Here is a 19,198-nt window from a genome sequence, read left to right as displayed (position 1 = left end):
TGCCTAGAGTTTCACTGGCATGCTCTCACTTCAGCCCAGCAATAACTGTATCGGTCCCCATTTACAAATGAAAGGAGTGAAGTTTGTAGGTTAAACTAGCCCAGTGTCACACAGCTGGTGAGTAGCAGAGCTGGGATTCCAGCCCATGTTTGGCTGATTTTAGAGCCTGGGTTCTTAATGAAGAGACTTGCCATTAACCGTGGTGGGCAGGGGCGGCGGTTGTGACACTGAGAAGGAAAGGTCCTGAGTGACATCAAGCATGACCAGCCCTAGGAAGGACTGGATCACCGAGTGGGCATAGGGTACTGTATATATCAGGGGAAAAGTATAACTTCCTTTCGCCCCAGCAGGGGAAGTGCTGGCGAGGGAGGAAACCTCAGCCAGGGGTTCAGGCTGTGAAATGAGAAGTCAGCTACAGGTGCTGGAGGGAGCTGATGGAACTCGGGTGGGGCTGGGTTGAGATCCCAGCTCCCTGTGACACACACCCTGGATTGAAGCCATAGTGCTACTAGTGAGAGTAGACCAGATGCTTAAGTAAAAGGTGGGCCTGGGACACACGGACAGGTGTCCTAGGGGGAGGCACCAGCTAAAGTCTGAAGAGCCCTGCAAGGCAGGCGGTGAGTCCCAGGATTATAAAAAGCTTTTTCAGATGGGAAAACAGAATTTTGGAGACTTTAAGTGACAGCCCCAAGTCTACAGCTCTGAGTCATTCAGCTGGGCTTGTCAGGCCCTGGATTTGAGATCTTGGATGTAGAGTTATATAGGTTTGGTTCTAGAAGGGCTGGCTCAGGAAGCGAGAAGGACAAGAGGTAGGAAGAAGGCAGTACACCAAAGACCAAAGAGGTTCAACCTATAAGGCTTCAGCCACGCTCACGGAAGCCCAGGAGCCCAGGGAAGAACGTGTGTGTAACACACAGTGCATGTGGGTGATCAGAATTACCGTGACACCAGTAACAGGTTGCACCCCGGGGATGAGCCTGGGCTCTGGAGGCCGACTGCTTCACGCCCTAGCTTTTGCATCCTCATGCTGTGTTACTTCTAACAGATTGCTTTCCCTCTCTGGGCCTCAGGTGCATCTTCTGTGAACATTGGGATAAGAATAATACCTCCTAGAATGTTGGAAGAGTTCAATGAGATTTAGAGCAGGAGTTGGCAAACCTTTCTAAAAGGGACAGTTCATGGATATTTTTGCCCTTGGGGACCATACGGTCTTTGTCAAGACTGTTCCACTCTCCTATAAGTTGGTGGAAAACTCAGGCATTTGAAAACCTATTATCTGTCATAGAAAATTTGCAGAAAATCCCGCAGTAGGCAAGTGGCCCTAGGCTTGTGAATGAAATCCCATAAAATGGTAGCCGTAAACGTTCAGCTTCAGATTCCAAATGGTTAATGCAGTCAAATGCAAAAAACAGATAACTTTTTTTAAATACAGGGTTTCAGTCTGTGTAACTGTGATTATAAGAGGCATGTCCTCTCTGCACGTCTGCTCAGCTTTCTCCTCAACACTGCTTTTGATTTATCCAGCTCATCTACCATTTTTAAAAAATAGAAATATAATTTGACAAGTCGCAGCCCATGGTTAAGTAAGGATCGCCCTCAAGTCTGAAAACGTGTTTTCTGTTTATAGAAAAAGGGATTAAGCTGATTTGGAAATGCTGAGAAGATGCACTTCATTCTGAAGGTGACAAGTAACTGAGGCGTGTATCTAGGAACCTTTGGTAAAGAATTCTCTTCCCCTCTCCTCAAATTAAAAAGTGAAGAAAAGTAAAGAAAGCGCAAAAAGTTTTTCAGTGGTGCTGTCTATTTGAGCTCTGATATGGGGGGAAAATGGCAATATGTATTCATTATGCCCCCAATTTTGTAAATTTTAGATGCTCTTGCACTAAATGAAGGGAAAAAAAAGTACATGGTGTGCCTCAGATGGGGCCAACCTTGGTAAGTAGGGCTTTGTGGGGCTGGAGGATGGTTTTGTAACATGGCTCTCCAAAAGCAAATTGAGGTCTGAGTAATGACATATTTTGTCGTGCTTTACAAGGAATGGGGCTTTTTTGTTTATTTTTTCAAAGAGACTCTGGAAACCATGTCTAATTTCAATCTACTGAAACACCTCCTAACATCAGGGGTTTCTTGGGCCAGTGTTTTATAAGAATTGCATCTCATGGTCATCATGTAACAGGGTGTCCTGTATTCACATATACACTCTGCATCACATCACCTATTAGACTTCTTTTATTGGCTTAACTCTGATAATGGTAATGAAGTTCTCATTGCTTTTTTTTTAATATGTTGGACATTAATTTATTAAGTGTCAGTCAGCTCCTACGATGTGCAGTACTTAGAGGTAGGAGGGACCATAGGGATGTCCGTCCATTTATCCCTGTGAATGTGTAAGTCACGATGACTCAGGCTTTTCTGGGCTGCTTTGGAGATTAGAAATTGACTCAGATGAGGCGATGTTTTTTGACCAAACTTTATAAATCTCCCAGAGGATGTTGGCAGTGGAGTTTGGCAAGCAGAATATATCTTCTTGAAATCCAGTAAGCTCAATGGATTCCTAATGGAAAAAAAAGAGCTTTTCCAACAGAAAAGATAATTTGGGTTGCTATGAGATATTACCTGTACCAAGTTGTGATTATTTGTTTAAAATCATACCAAGAAATGAGGAAAAAGAACTTCTTTTTAAAGTTTGCTTGTCCAGAAATGGAAACCCTGGACTTGAGTTCGGGCTGACATTTCCCAAACACGGGCCTCATCCATGGTGGAAAGTGCATGAGGATCTGCATGTGAAGACTGACCCCAGCATCCTTGCCCATGCCCGTCATGTGGACCCAGTAGTATTTTTCAGCACTAGTGCAGTTCAGTGTTTCCCTGAGAGTACTGGCTTCCTGGGCAACTGAGCGGATTAGCCGTATCAGATGCTGAGAAAGGAAGCTCGCACCCACATGTTTAGAACACACTTGGGGGGTCTCCGTTAGTGAGTAGAAACAGTGTCTGTGGTCGGGGAAGCCCTTGCCCTGTGGTGTGTGCAGCAGCCTTCTGGGAATACTGCGTAATCAGAGCTGGGACACTCACTCCATCCCAGCCAGTGGACAGACGGGCAGCAGCGTGCTCTGGTCACAGCAATTATGAAGCAGGCAGAGGGTGCAGGAGCTCATCTAAGTGGGGAATGAGCCCTAATGGTTGAGAGGTTGAAAGCTTTCAGAATATTTGCTGCTTCTCTTAAAACAGCTCCGCGAGAGTGGTTGAGCAGATGTAAGAACTAAACGTTATCCTGCTCGCAGATGAGTCAAATCTCAGACAAAACACATATTTTATTTCAGTATCCAGTTGATCAGTGAGAAGTAAAGAGTTCCTCCTTGGGGCTTCCCTGGTGGCGCAGTGGTTGAGAGTCCGCCTGCTGATGCAGGGGACACGGGTTCGTGCCCCGGTCCGGAAAGATCCCACATGCCGTGGAGCAGCTGGGCCCGTGAGCCATGGCCGCTGAGCCTGCGCGTCTGGAGCCTGTGCTCCGCAACGGGAGAGGCCACAACAGTGAGAGGCCCGTGTACCGCAAAAAAAAAAAAAAAAAGTTAAAAAAAACCTTCCCTGAAGGTAGGAAAGTCGTATAAAGTTTATTTCCTGGATCCCTTTGTTTGGTTGTCTTCTGCTAATAGACAAATTTGCTTAATTTTCAAATGGTTTCCCCACATGAGCTGTTTCCATGATTGCTTGTCCTCCTCCCCTTGCGTTTTCCCTCTGTCTTTCCCGGTTTGTCTCTGACAAGCCTCATTTAGACCTAGGAGATAGATTTCAGGGTCCAAAAATGCCAAACCCACTTCATGCACATGAACCATGACCCTTGGTGATGGTCTCCAGGAGCCAGGAGGTTTTCTATGTTAGAGGATCTTAATCCTCTAACATAATAATGTTCTTCTGCATTATTAAGTGAGTGAGGCTTAGTCCTGGCGGTATTAACACGGAAGTGTCCCTATTCCAACACCTCCATCTCCGTTTAATTAATATGATGCTGATGCAAAGAGGTCCATCTGCCGAAGGTCAAGGCACCATCCCACCATGATGAGAAAAGGAGCAGATAAAATTGGCAGAGTTTGCAAAGGTTTGTTTAAGCACCTTTGAATGAGTAGGTTGAGTATTTCCAGATATGGAGCGAAATGTATCTGACATGCCATTGAGTTGATGTGTTTAAATAATTTCCCAATTCTTCTTGCATGTGTACAGTAGTGCAGGTTTTCTTATGGAAGGTCCTGTTTGTCAGTATGTGTATGTAAATTGGGATCCAGAGATTGTATTCTCAAATACACCCTTGTACGGTAGGGGTGGAGGAAGAATACTCAGCTTCAAGAGGATTCCAGTCACTATCTGTCTTCGCCTCTGTTGTTTCATCTGTGAAACGGCTACATTGCTACTGCTAAGTATAGGATCCTCGTGATAACCAAATTAGGAGGAATATGTGTAAATCGCCAGGTGTAGCTCTTGGCACATGAAAGAGGCTCTCTTGAGGCTTGAAGGGAAAGGTTTCCAAGGCTTTGAGGAATAAGATTTTAAGCCTTCTTGGATTAAAGCCACGTTGATATCTGCAGAAAGTTGGTTACCTTATTGATTGGCTGCATCGGGTCTTAGTTGCAGCACACGGGATCTTTGTTGAGGTGTGAGGGATCTTTTCGTTATGGCGTGTGGTCTGTTCGGGTTTCTCTGTAGTTGTGGTGCACAGGCTCCAGGGCGCGTGGGCTCTCTCGTTGAGGTGCGCGAGCTCAGTAGTTGTGGGGCGTGGGGCTAGTTGCCCCGCAGCATGTGGGATCTTAGTTTCCCGACCAGGGATCGAACCCGCCTTCCCTGCATTGGAAGTTGGATTCTTTACCACTGGACCACCAGGGAAGTCCCGAGGGTTGTTTACTTTGAGAGCAGGCACTGTCTGGTGCAGACTCTGGGGAGATGTCCCATGCAGATAGAAATTTTGACATTGCCCTTGCTAATTAGATCATGTTAGGGACAGCGGGCAGGTCTGCCGCATCTGCCTTTGACAGAATGTATTATCTGGGGTTTGTAAATGAATTGTATGCTCACATGTCCTCTCTAAGTGTAAATATTGATTCTCAGGAAGAACTGAAATAATATTGTGGTGGGACATTTTCTCCTTGTTTAGGTTTTTGCCTTGCTGTATTTAATTGCATGCACGTTACAACTGCAACACAGCCTTGGCCAGACTTCGGTCAACCAGATACCACTGCCAGTTCTTCTGCGATCCATACTGTTACCTATTTAATATTTTTATTTAAGTACACGCTTCAAAAATGTGAATTTATTTTAAAAGGAAACAATGCTCTCCTTACCGTGAGTGGAAAACTGCCACATGCAGTAACTAGAAAGTGCTTTAATGTGCAGGGAAAACAGTGTCTTCAGATCTGCTGAAGGCACCAAGTTTAAGGCCTGCAGCCCTTGTGCAAAAGGAAATTATCAAGTGGGTGAGAGAGATGTTTAAGATGTGTTAGCGCCCATCAGAGAGTTTCTCCTTAACGCGAACAGCTTAGACAAGTTCTGAGGGTTTTTTTTTGGGATTCCTGTGTCAACATATTTTATAGATTAGACTCCATTTAATGCCATCACCTAATCTCTTATTAATGCCAGTATCATTAGGGGCTCCCATTTTCTCCTCCCCTGGAAACAAAGTTCAGCGCATTGCCGGGCTGCAGCTGTACTCTTAAGAAACACAGATTTGAGTAACTCTTTCTCAGTTAGCCCATCAGGTTGGGAAGGACATTGCCAACCAGGCAGAATGTAATAAATCCAAACCCACTGAAAGACATTAGCCAGAGAACTGCCATGTACAGCCCCCGGGAAACTGAGGCTACCGGGGTGACCTGATTGCTAGGTGTACACCTGGGCATTTCTTGAGGATAGGACCGCTGTTTCAATGCTACTGTAGCGTTTCTCTTGTATTCGAAGCCGGGTGCCATGTGTATAGTCGACTCTGTAATCAATTGTTGGGCAAACTTGGAGCATCTGGCAGCTTGCCAAGCAGGGCAGTTCCGTCTCCTTGGAAGCTTTTGTAATCCTATTGCAGACGCTGCCACCCAGTACAGCTCTTAGGTGTTCCTGGCTTGTGGGAGCAGTGATGAAACTCGAAGACTCACCACAGGGCGTGACGTAAGAGGTTAATGTGAAGCTGACACGGCGTGTTTAGGTCATTAAAATGTTAGCCCACCCCTCCCTGCCATTTGCATGGAGAGAGGTCTTGGAATGGACTCTTTTCAGGTTTGGAGCCACCTACTTCTCACCGCACCTTATCAGTCCTGGGGTCACAGCCCCTGAACAGGAGGGAGGCTGGACGGATGGGAAAAGGAGTCGGAAGGAGAGTTTGCATGTTCACATTTCTGGGCCTGGGCACTGGGTGTGCCTCAGACCTGGCAAACGCCAGTGAGGGATGAGTCATCTCATTTATTTTTGCCTGCTTTTCTGTTTTGATTGAGTGGATACTCTAAGCTTATCATAATTATTTTTGGCAGGGGGAGGGTTATTATGTTAGAGCAAAAAAATTTAGTGTTCAAAATAATGATACTTTTGAACCATGCTGTGATATTTGTATCTTAACAAAGAACTCTCATACTGTGCAAAAATTAGGACATTTAAACTAATATTTAGTACTTACTTTTTTAAAAAAAATTGTTTGCCTGCTAGCTTTCCAGATATGTTCCTGGAGGGTTTGGGGTTGGTTGGTTGTGTTTTCACATGCCCAGGGAACTTTGCTCCTCTGTATACAGCTAGCCATGGATTTTATTTTTATTATTTAAAAATAGCAAGTACATTACAGAGAGCTGTTTTCGAAAACAGAGTTTCTGTGCTTGATTTCATTAGTCCTAAAGACAAAAAGCACGTATTAAAGATACAAATTTTTTCAAATTATGAAAGTAATGTATTTTCATTTTATAGAACATACGGAAAAATATGTGACAGTGAGATCCCACCAACTGGAGATAATATTTTGGTGTGTCTTCTACTCTTTGATTTTTATGCATAGGAAAAAAACCGTTGAAATTAAACCACTTCGTGAATTTTCTTATTTTTGCTTCTCTCCTTGTAAGACACAAGTTGAACTAAATGGTATTTATGTTCTAAAACTCACTGCTCATAGAGTTAGTTAAATGATTTGAAACAGTGTTTTATAGCCTTATTAAATTGCCTGCCTTTTCCAATCATTGTGACAGCATAGTCCCTCGTATATTTAAATATTCTTCAGAAATGTAATGTTAATCTTTAGACATAAGATATGACATTTAAATATTAAATGGAAGAAAATAGCCAAAGAGATTGATTAAAATGCTGAGATTCATTCCACATGTGTAATTACTTTTATTTACTCCCACTAGTTTGCCTGCATAGTTTTTAATTTGAAGCTTTAGATTTTAAATGTCACTTTTGACCTAAATTAAGAATAAAGAATAACCATACACTCAAGATTTTAACAACCACAAGAACGAAGGACTTACATCACAAGATGAGCAATCATCCCAGAAATCCAGCTTCGTAACTTACAACTAGTGATCAGTTTTCAAGCAAAGAGAATTTAGATTTTATTAACTTGAAGCAGCTGTTGTCTGTAATGCGCTACTTTTTTTTTTTTTTTTCCGGAAATGGAAAAGGTCGTATAAAATAAAGAGTACTTGTGTTGTTTCTTTTTGAAAGCAGCTGGCTTCCCATCGTTGGGCTGTTTGTGAGCTCAGAAACCCCAGGCCCTGGATGTTTTCCTTGGGAAGGAGCTGGGGGGATGGGTGGAGAGGGGGAGCAGGCTTCCACCGTCCTGTGCAGGGGTCCCGTTATTACTTCCCCCGTACCAGCCCTGCTGCTGTGTCTCACCGTCATAAACCCTACCCCAGGTACTCAGATGGGAGGGGCAGGAGGAGAGCAACCCCGTCCCCCAGGCACTTGGAGGGGAAGGGAGACCGGAGGCAGAGTCCCAGGGGGAGGGGAGAGGGCGGAGGCAGTGCTCTGTCAGCTACTCATCACTCAGGCTCCCAATGGAATTCCGCGCATGGCACTTGAATCACTGCCCCCAGCATCCTCCATAGGGACGAGTGGGGAAGACCCTCAGGGCTAGAAGCTTCCCCAGTTCCTGGGCTGCTTCCGCAAAGCTGCTGTGTGACCTCGGTGTCCTTTGGAGAGCCACTCGGGATCTCATTTCTTCAGGGTTGCCTTTGATCCCTGGCACGAAATCATCTCCAAGCACAGTTTGTAGTTATTATGTATTAGGATTATTTGATTAATGTCTTCCTCTCCCTATTTTGTCCACTGTTTTATCCCCAGCAGCAGGCACCATTCCTGGTCCACCGAAAGCCCTGGGTAAATATTCACTGAAAGCAAAAAAAAAGACTTTCTGACATATTATTTTACCTCTCTTTGGTTAGTTTAGCTATCTAAAATCTCATGATGAAAATAGTCACGTAAATTTCGAAAGCTCTTTTTTGGTGGCATAGTAGTACATTCGCCAACAGGAAAAAGACAGTTACAGTGTGCCTTAGATTATTTTTATTACATTTTAATATAATTTTATATTATTATAAAATATTGCTATGTTATTTTATGTAAGTTTTATATTATTAATGCCTGAAATTGTTTTTGGCAAGGTCTTACCTTTTAATGCAAATTGTTTTCTTAAGTGAAAAATACAGATTATGAATGATTTTTGCTTGAGATTTCCTTGCTGTTCAAGCCATTCTAAAAATTTCCAAGAGTAGAGAGTTTGCAGTAATTATGCTCTTTTTAAGATGAGGATTTTGAAAGTCGAGAGAATTTCTCAAATCAGTGGTGGATTTGGGAAAGAAAATCGGGCGGGGGGGGGCATTTTCGGGAATGTTCCCTTTTGAATCCTTAGCATATTTTGTAATTATTGTCTGCAGGATCGCTTTGCCCTCTTCCGTGATGAGCACAGCACCCTGCTGGTGTTAAGTACTGGTATTCGTTAGAATTTATGTATGTATTTAGTTACGGATAAAATCATGGAAGAAAGACGTAGATTCAGCTAGAAACAGTCTTGTGTTTAAGCCTATTCTTTTTAATTTATACGTTTGACACAATAGTTACGTTAAATTCAGACGTAGAGACCCGGGTTACCATTGGCCTCTCCCTGTCACCTCTCCATATCCTGAACTTTGTTCTTTTCATAGCGTTTCCCCTTCTCCTACCCTGTAAATTCACTGTGTATATCTCTTGTCAGTTTTATCTTCCCATAGTTTAGGACTTTGAGACATGGCATTGATTCAGACTCAAGTAACGTGGAATGGGAGGTCGTCATGCTGGAGGGAGTGTGAAGACAACCCTTACTTTTCATAAGGAAAGGCAATGCCGAGGAGAACGATTGTTTTCACACAAATGTCAGTGGGAAAATTTGAATTACTTAAGAGAATTGAACTGTTTCTAAACATCCTGGGCTGTAGGAATCGCTGAAAGTTAGGGTTCTCCCCATGGGTTTGTGGATTCAGAGCCTGGCTCTGCCTTTCGACAACCCTTGCAGCTGTTCTGTTTTATTGGTTCACTCTGAGAACAAAGGTGCTTCTTCTGAGAGCTTCTCCAAGGCCTCATACTCAAAAATTTGCTTCGTTGTCCCAGGGGACATGGCTCGGTTTTTAGTAACTCGTGCTCGTTCTAGGGGAGTAAAGTAGTGGCTCTAAAATGTTCCTTTAAGATGTCGATGATTATGGCACAATCATCTTCCTTGAGAGAAAAAAAAAATGACTGGCTCTGATCCAAAAAATTACAACACTTTGGCCATAAATCCCTAATTGCCTCTAAAAAGTAAAACAGACATGTTTAATTTTTCTATCCCCTGTGCAACTTATCTGCGTTGTCTGGTGATTAAGACAGGCGGCAGCCAGTTAGGCTTTTTGGAATCTGGTTCTTTCCCTGCCGCTGAGGACTCTGGCTCAGTCCTCCCGATGTGCTTGGCCCTGCTAAATACATCAGTAGAGAAAACTGCTCTCCCTTCCATGTAGGGGTCTGCAAAGACTCGTTCTACTGAGAAATGACTGAGATGTTTGTATGACAGACATCATCATCACTGCCTTTGTCAGAATTAGTGAATATGGATGAGAATTCTGGAAGCTAGCTTATGTATTTCTGTTCCTTTATATCTTGAAGGCCTTTCCAGGTTGGGATATGTAGAACTATACTCAAACTTTTTAAACTACCACACGGTATTCCATGGGATAGCCATTTCTCTCAGTAGGATTGTTTCTAATTGTTCCCTGCTACACACAGTGCTGTAGACCATACTTATATGAACAATGATGATGATGACGATGACAGCAGTAACAACAACAAGCAGACACTTAGAAAGTACTTACTGTGTGCCCAGCATTAGTTTTATCATTGGAGTGTGTGTGTGTGTGTGTGTGTGTGTGTGTGTTTTAATCCTCGCAACAATCCTATGAGAAAAGTATTCTTATTATCACCATTTTATATTTGAGTAAAATGAAACCCAGAGAAGTTTTCTAATTTGACCAAAGTAACAAAGCTCGTAGGTTTCCTAACTGGGATTTGATCCAAATAGAACCTGATAGGTATATCAATACATTAAAATGCATAATCTTCTTCCCTAGTTCTTCCTCCTGCCCTAAATGGTGGCCATGACTCAGACCCAGACTTTGCCCCTCTATTCTTCCATCTCAAAGCTACATAGTAGCTCTGTGCTGGTGCCGCCCAGGTTTCTGGGCTTCATTTGCCTCTGCTTTGCATCACCAGCTGCCAGTGAGACATTTGCGTACAGTTGTAGGTTTCTTGCTCCCCAACCCCATTCCTTCTCATTTTTGTTTTCCTTATACCCCTTGTACGGACACTGGCCAGGATGAGCACCCTTGTCATACTCGTGCCGTGCGTATTTCAGCATCTCTCCTCACCTCTGTCCGTGCCCTTCTCATGTATCCATATCCTACCGTCGCTCTGCCGGAGCTGAAGACAGTCTTCTCCGTGTCACCTTGGCCGACCAGCCATTGCAGCCTGTATTGACGGTTCTCATTCTGTGTTCTGAAGGCATCTACTGGAAAGCTGCAGGATGGGAACTGTGCAGTCAGAGGGCCTGGGTTCCAGTACTGGCTCTGGGATACTTAGCTTTGCTGACCTTTAGCTTCCTCATCTGTAAAATGGGGGTAATACTTCTTACTTCAGTCATGAAGAATAAATGAGATAATGTTTTAAAGAACGTTAATTATCTTTATACTACCAATTACATTCTCAAAATGCTTTCCTCTCTCTGTAGCCTCTGCCTTAGCCCTTAATTATTCTACTTTACATGTTAGTTTTGCCTCTTTAGATTATTGGAGCTCAGGTCACCTCAGGTCATCTGGCCACCGGAGAACCAGCCCACAGTGGTGAGCAGTTAGTAGACCTTGCTTGTTACTGAGGGCTGTATTGCTGAGAATTCATGAGTCATCATGCTGGGCGACTCTGCTCTGGACCACTGTGCTCTGTTTATCCACGAATAGAAACATTTACCTTAATTCTGAAGAGCTGTTTTCCAAATACCACATCTGAGTATCTTCAGATTCCAAACAGTTTATCCATCATACATCTCCCAAGCAGGGGCACCTGTTTTCTCTGGGCACATATTCCATAGGCAGACATCTAGATCAGTCCGGTTAGAATTTGCTGAATTACACAAATAGTGATGTCTTAGCAGTAGTTTTTCATATAATCTTTCTCTTAGTTTCTACAGAATCTAGTTGATAAAAAAATGAAATGTCCTTTTGAAAACTATCATGGGCGCACACACACACACACACACACAAAACTCACACACAACAGAAATATCTGCTTTTTATAGTTCGTGCTTTTCTTCGGGAAGAAAATACCCTAATTTTCTAGGGCCATGAGGAACAAATGAGATGGTTGTGTGAATTCCTCAGTAAACTTCCTGTCTAGATACGATTACTCTCCAATTAAAGTTAGTCACTGAGACACTTCATGGGGAAAAACTTTCGAGTGGTGAGCAGTTACTGGGCTAACTAGTACCTAATCACCAGTACAGCAGTGATTGTTTATTTAGCACTTCCTATATCCAGGGACTGTGCCAAGTTTTGTAGGTGTACATGTACACATTTATTCCTTTAATTCCCTCAAGAAATCTAAGAGGAAATGTTGAGGAAAGGACACTGAGGTCCAGGGAAGAGGAGTGACTGTGGGGACAGAAGGGGCTTGAGTAGGAAGTTGGAAAGCTCCAGGGGGCTGGTGTATTTCCCTTTGCAGACAGAAGTTGTCCCTGAACTGAAGTGGAGGGGACAGTCCACAAGGAAGGAGGGACAGTGAAGGGACCTGGACAGCCACAGGCATCACAGTGAGACATGGATGGGGTATTTCAGCTCAGTTGCCTCCCAGCGATTGGCCTTAAGTGAGTTACTAACCCTCTCTGGGCCTCAGGTTCTTCCCTGGTACATAACGGCCGTTGTGATGCTGTGAAAAAGAAATAACATATAACAAAAGGATTATTAGTCTGCTGCTTCAAGGTTGTAGCACCCAGTGAATATGTTCCTTTACCACTTTCAGGATTTTATCTGTAGGCTTCTAATGTTAGACTTAGGAAAAATAATTATGTATGTTTCAAGTGTAGCCAGGGACATTGAACAACTGTAACCGTTACTTGCATTCAATACAGATCATGATTTTTGCAACATTTGCTTTTCTTTGCTTCCTTCTTCCCTCCCTCCCTCCTTTCTTCTTTTTTCACTTTCTGTACTGAAGTGTACTTCAGTATCTGTCTCTCAAAACACATACACTTTTCCTTATGTAGCTACAATATAGAAGTGACAGAATTAAACCTAAACTGAAAATCGGTAACACTGTAACCTTGGAAAATAGGTAAAAACATGATTTCTGTATAGTTTATGAGTTGGTGTTCATTTTTTCACAAGTGACCAAATCTAAAGGTTTTGTGCATGCTTTTCCATTTTTGCTTGCCTTAAATTTATTTTTCATAAGATACTCGAGATTTAAATATACTCAAATTCTGTAGAGAGTGACTAAAACATTGATGTGGGCGTATTCTAGTAATTGTTGATATTTTACCATAGTCTTGAAAGTTTTTTAAGGGGGAAATACTGTGGTGGAAGATGTCTACCAATTTCCAGCTCTTGTTGATCCCATCCCCTCCATCCCCAGACATGTAAAGCCTCCGCTAAAGTTGGTGTCTGACTTTGCTGTCTCTGTGCATTTTTAAAGACTGTTTCTGGAATTAAGACAGGCGTTTTCTTAGATTGAGAATCAGGTAGGAAAAATGGATTCCTTCATTCCTTACGGTAACCCTCAAGTGGGTAATATTACCATCCCCATTTACAGATGCAGAAACTGAGGCTTAAGTCAAAATGATCCTTACTAAGGTTACACAGCTTGTAAGTGGAGCAGCCAGTGTGGGGCTCTGTTGGTCTGACCTCAGAGTCTGTGTTGCAGGTACAGTGCTTTACTGTTTCTATTCCTTGTGAACTGTCACACTGAGATGAACATGAACTATACTGAAACCTAAACTGAAGAGCGTCTAGTGGCAAGTTTGCAGTCTAGGAACAAAGAGTATATTTACTGGAGTAGCCTATTCAATATGGGGGATATTGGTAAAGAGCAACAGTGGGAAATGAGGGAAAGGAGCCGCTCTGCAGAAGTACACACTTGAACCTATTTGTAAAGAATTTGAAGATCAAAACTTTACTGTGTAGAGCAGGGCTTCCCAAGCATGATCTCCTTTCAAGGGAGGGGGAAGTGAGGTAAACATCTCAGTTTACAGATGAGGAAACTGAGTCAGACCAGAGCACTGCCTTCCTGGGTGGTGATGAGTGTGAGTCATGTTTCAGATGCTGCAAATTGGCAGCTGCCGCCTGTAAGGAGATGTCGGGGTTGGCGGTGGGTCTGCTCTCAATTGCCTGAGCCTCTGAGCCAGGACCAGTCTCCCCCGAAGCGGCAGCCGGTGGAAACCCTGCGCACACAGTGATGTCGGACTGGCTTCCATCTTCATGTTATCTCCTTTCACTTGAACTTAAGTGAATGACTTTACCGTTTATCACTTTAAACATCGACTGGGAGGATGACGGCATCAGAAAAATAAACCACGGTTCCTTGAGAGCATCCAGAACTCTTTTCTGTACTGTTCAGCCTTAACTAGTTTTCTTTCTGGTACTCTCATTGTAAACATCAAAAAGAACATTCTGTTTCCGCAGGGCAGGGACACTTGCAGCATCGCTGTCCGTATGACCCTTGTCTCAACAAATCTGATTTCTGATGTGGGCCCAGAGGCCGGCATTATTTATTTATTTTTAAAATCAATTCTCATTGGAGTATAGTTAGTTGCTTTACAATGCTGTGTTAGTTTCTGCTGTACAGCAAAATGAATCAGTTGTATGTATACCTAATATCCCCTCTTTTTTAGATTTCCTTCCCATTTAAGTCACCACAGAGCATTGAGTAGAGTTCCCTGTGCTATACAGTAGGTTCTCATCAGTATTTATTTTCTTGAACATTCGTTCATGCATCCTCTCCTTGCCTGGATCCCTGGCACTTGTATTTCTTTCTAACACCCAAACCTGTTGTTAGAGAAAGACTTCTTTGGGTCGAAGCCACAGTATATAAATAGCCCTTTATTTTTAGAAAGTAGTACTTAATCTGCAATAATTAAGCTGCTTTGGGGGTCACTAAAATGTCTGCCGCAGTGAAATTTACCTTGAAACTGCACAGAGCAGGTCTACTCACCAACAACAGTGCTTTTTGATTTTGACTGTGCACTAAATCAATTGGGGAGCTTTTCAATAAAGACTGAAGCCCGTGTCCCACCTTCAGAGATTTCTGGTTAATTGATCTGGGTGGGACCAGGTATTGGTAGTTGTTTTTTTTTTTTTTTTTTTTTTTTTTGCGGTACGTGGGCCTCTCGCTGTTGTGGCCTCTCCCATTGCAGAGCACAGGCTCCGGAGGCGCGCAGGCTCAGCGGCCATGGCTCACGGGCCCAGTCGCTCCGCAGCACGTGGGATCTTCCCGGACCGGGGCACGAACCCGTGTCCCCTGCATCGGCAGGCGGACTCTCAACCACTGCGCCACCAGGGAAGCCCTATTGGTAGTTTTTAAAGCTCTCCAGGCTTTAATAATACGCAGCCAGGATTGAGAACTAGTGCCCTGGAGCAGTGATTCTGAAACTTGAGCATGCCACGGAATCTCCTGAAGGGCTAATGAAAACACAGACCGCCAGGCTGCACCCCCAGAATTCCTAGTGCAGTAGGTCTGAGGTGGGGTCTCAGATTCTGCATTGCTGAGCTCCCAGGTGATGCTGTTCTGGGAACCTGCTTTGACCTCTGGCCTAGAGAGATCTTTCCAATAGCTTTATATGATTCTATTTTTTTTTAAAAAAAAAGATGCCTATACAAATAACCAGCATTGCTTTTAGTAGAACAACCACTTTAGGCACAAATATTAAAATACATTTCTCTTTTCCTCGGTGAGTTGGACCATTAGTTTTTTCTTTAAACCAGTATCCTCACTAGCAGGCAACTAGAGACCCAGAATCTGAAAGGAACTGGATTCAAGGCAGATGAGAAGTTTTGTCGTTTTGTTTTTTAAGTAGAAAACGTTGCAGGGGTCTGTAGAATCATTGCTCACGCTAGCAAACTACCCACAGATTGTGCAGCTTTCCTGACACACGTAGCTTGGGAGAAGATGACATGGCAACACTTTTAATGTTCTAGAGAACATGAGACATGGCATGGAAGTGCAAAGATGAATACAAAACATGGTCCTTGGCCCCCAAAAGAGAACATTCTAGCTGCAGAATGTACAGTCTGTGACTAGACGTGTATATTTCTTATTTCAGTGGACTCCGTAAATTTCTCTTTCTCCAACTCTTAGGACTTTTCCTATTTCCCTTTGCAAACGCTTCCCTCAGTCCTTAAGTGAAACACCTATGACGAAACATTGGATGTTCTAGGGTGCCAGCTCTGCGACGCCCCTAGAGCGTGGCTTCCTGCCTCACCATCCACTTACCTTCCCGTGACCTTTATGGAAGAGCGAACTTGTAAACGCGGCTGTTCCGTGTCCATCTTGGGCCTGTGGGCTTGGGCTTTGAACCCAAGCCATGGCGCAGCCTGACTCACGCTTCCTTCCTGCCGTGCAGCTTCTCTTGGGGAAAGTCCCTATGCTGGCTGATAGAGAAGAAAAGAGCCCATTCTATCCCTCTAACAGACCCTTAATTAATAGTAATCACGAAAATTGAAGTTGTGCACGGCCATGGCTATTCACCATTGTTGTCTTAGCGATTCCTGGACTGCAGGAACAGAGCACCCCTTATTCTGCAATTAAATGAAAAATAATGGCATCACTTCAGCTTTAAGGAAGGAAATGTCCAAGTGCAACCTCTGTGTAATTAAGCTGAACATGATTATTATCAGAAAGTGATTGTACTTGTGTTCAGAGGCGAGAAGAGATAAGCCAGCAAGCATGTGACCGATCAAAAAAAATGGTGCTGGGGATGTTTGACGTTCTCCCCAGACAGCCAGCTCCCTGCCTGATGGCGGGGCAGGTGCCACTTTACGTACCATTTTCTCTCTCTTCCGGCTGTTTGAACATTCTTTCTCCTCAGTTCTCGGTACTGTTTTTGTACCATCTGCCTGTTTGCCATTTCTCTGTAGGTCTTCTTTCACCTGCATCTGTTTCCCTGCTTTTTGTTTTATTTGTTTGTTTCTTCTTTGGCAAGAATCGCTTTTCTCGACTTGGACGTGCCACTAGCTTTCTGACAGGTAAAATTAAAGCAGTCCGTTTAAGTTTTAGCCAAACCAGGTGTTGAGTGATTGACCCTCACTCCAGAAACCTCATTTACTCCTCGCTTCTTTATTACCCTCTCATAATTCATTAGCTTAATAAAACGCATGTGTGAAAGGCCGAGGTCGAAAGCACTGCTATATATAGTGTGGATGCCTTCCTGCCTGCCCGCCCCTCCCCTGCCTGCATCCCGGGGACCTAAGGGACCGACCAAGCTCTCGGTGGGATAGTCAAGCCTCCGAGAGGTGGTGCTTCGAAGAATCTCCAGTCGGTGAGTGTTCAAAAGTAGGTTTCCCTCTTTGCTGTGGTACCTCGGTGAGACACCTCTCACGGAAGTGCTGCCCCCATTCCCTTTAGTGGAATCCTAGGGACATAAGACCTCCCACTCTCTGCTTCGTGATTCCCAGCAGCCCCCAGAATATCCAGTATTTGTCAGCTGGTTGCAGAGCACTTCCAACTCACCCAGCTTCTTCATCAGAGAAAGCGTCAGACCCCCGTGCTTGTCACTCTGGGGTCCTGCTTCTCTCTAGCATTTAAAGTTGGCTGGTGGATCCCAAAGGCCCGTAGAGGAGGGGGTGGGGGTGGGTGTCGTCTTCGTCTTAATTCAGGTTTAGCTAATGGCTGAAGCTCCCTCCGCCCTTTAACGTTTTCGCCAGAGCCCGGGCTCATCTCGCGAAGTCCTCCCCTACCTCTAGGTTCCTAAACCCCTGTGTATTATGAAGGAAATGAGATCCATATGCTTTTGATTCATTTACATGTAGCTCATCAAAATGTAGTTTTGTAAGAGCTCTTCGGTGTCCAAGAAGCATTTGGAGCCTTTTTATGAGACTTTTAACCGCCGCCCCCCACCCCCCGCACCCCTCCTCCATTCCCTTAGAACCAGGAAGTCGGGACTTGCCAAGAATAAATAAAACCAAGCTTCAGGGTTTTATTCGCTACACTTCAGTGGACTCACAACTTCAGCAACAACAGAGAAGACTCTCTGCCCCCTTCTTAGGGTGCCAGGGAAGCAGCCCTCATGCCACTTACACCCCAAATGGCAGTGAGTTGGAGCTCCCCTCTGCTTCCCTGGGAGCAGGCAGCCAGTTGCCTCCACACAGTGGTTTTGCAGCCAAGCCTCTTCCCTCCGGCCGGGGAGCTGAGAGCCTCTGCCGGGCGCAGAGCTCAGAGTGCATTTCTGCAGCCATCCCCACCTCTATCCACTCACCGCTCCCTAAGTTCTCGCTCTCAGACTTTCGCGGCCACAGGTTCTTACCAAGCTGTTTACTTTGCACCCGTGACTTGTGTCTTTTTGCTGGGATGGTGGCTGAAGCACCCACAACTGTAAACAGGGCTTCGGGGTAGCGTGGTCATCATTTTATGACATTTTGGAGTGTTGTGTCTTTCTTCATTTTTCTTCATCAAGAAAGGCTTATAAGCTTTAAGGAAAAAAACTACCTACTGCCACGAAGACTCCAGAGCTTCTAGTCTGTCAAACCACAGACATGAAATGAGTCAACCTGTTTCTAGAGGTGGGTTAGTGAGGCGGGGGGTGGATTTTCCTCCTCCATCCTAAGGATGATGAATTAATGGAAAGCCATTCCAGAGCTTAGGATTCCTCGCTTGGGCTGTTGGCATGAGTGGGGTGGAAGGAATTCTGCCCTTGTCTTTGCACGTCTCGGCTTGTTTCTCCTCCTCTGTCAGGATGGTGCTGGGCCTTTCGGGGGCCAGAGGCTGGGCACGTGGAAATGCAGAGGCGGGGAGTGGGGAGCAGAGCTGGGCCTGAATGTTCTTGCCCCTCCTCCCAGCTGCAGAACTCAGGCTCTTTGCAGTGTGTTTATTTCTGCATGTGGACGCGTAACACTGTGATAACAGCCATCCACTTATTCATAAATTACATGGACTCCAAAGATATTTATCTGCAGAAGCACTCTTTATCTTCCAGTATGAAGAATTTGATAAAGTCCATGCTTAGTTTCAACACGAAGACAATACAATTAAATATTATATGTATACGTTTTGTGTATGTGTAAGTGGGGGAACCATTCTTAGCAGAACTTTAAGAATACTTAACAGCAATTGTAAAATGTTTAGGCGAGTTGGTAAGGAGTCTGAGTTAACGCTTGTGGAACCTTGAAATCTGAGCTTCACCCGAAATCCCATAGCAGGGAAAACCTTTACCAGAGATGCTTGTGTTGAAGCTCTTTCCTCACTGGTGAAAGGACCTGGCCTGAGTGTGCTGGGTTTATTTGGTTAGTTATTTCTCAAAGTGAATAAGCCAGTACTTTTGTGATCTGAGGACAGATAGCTGTCAGTCCATTGCCACAGTACCTTCAGGTGGCTTGAAATTTGCTACATAGTGAGGACCACTGGCTGCATGAGCGCAGGTGAGATTTTCTTCATTCTGTGCTGCTTCCAACGGGTCCTTACTTTCCAGACATAAAAGGTTTGG

General features: G+C 44.2%; 1 protein-coding gene and 1 long non-coding RNA gene across 5 annotated transcripts in view; one reads left to right on the top strand and one right to left on the bottom strand.

Moving 5' to 3' along the window:
- Positions 1 to 19,198, top strand: part of PDZRN3 (PDZ domain containing ring finger 3) — a 247,188-nt gene that overhangs the window by 58,816 nt on the left and 169,174 nt on the right. The gene's annotated exons all lie outside the window — the stretch shown is intronic.
- Positions 7,328 to 18,357, bottom strand: LOC117313968 (uncharacterized). Of its 4 annotated transcripts, none has more exons than XR_012323897.1 (5): positions 18,023 to 18,357; positions 12,387 to 12,435; positions 11,482 to 11,704; positions 10,887 to 11,122; positions 7,328 to 8,345 (listed from the first exon to the last, which is right to left on the bottom strand). It is a non-coding gene; the product is annotated as an uncharacterized lncRNA (long non-coding RNA). The 4 variants fall into 4 exon arrangements; XR_004528602.2 differs by having other exon boundaries at positions 11,482 to 11,634; positions 18,023 to 18,352; XR_012323896.1 differs by lacking the exon at positions 18,023 to 18,357 and adding an exon at positions 15,994 to 17,581.

The sequence above is a fragment of the Tursiops truncatus genome, chromosome 10 (assembly GCF_011762595.2).
Source record: "Tursiops truncatus isolate mTurTru1 chromosome 10, mTurTru1.mat.Y, whole genome shotgun sequence".
In the NCBI taxonomy this organism is placed as follows: Eukaryota; Metazoa; Chordata; class Mammalia; order Artiodactyla; family Delphinidae; genus Tursiops; species Tursiops truncatus.
The sequence above is the reverse complement of the archived record's forward strand: the minus strand, read 5'-3'. Positions and strand labels throughout refer to the sequence as shown.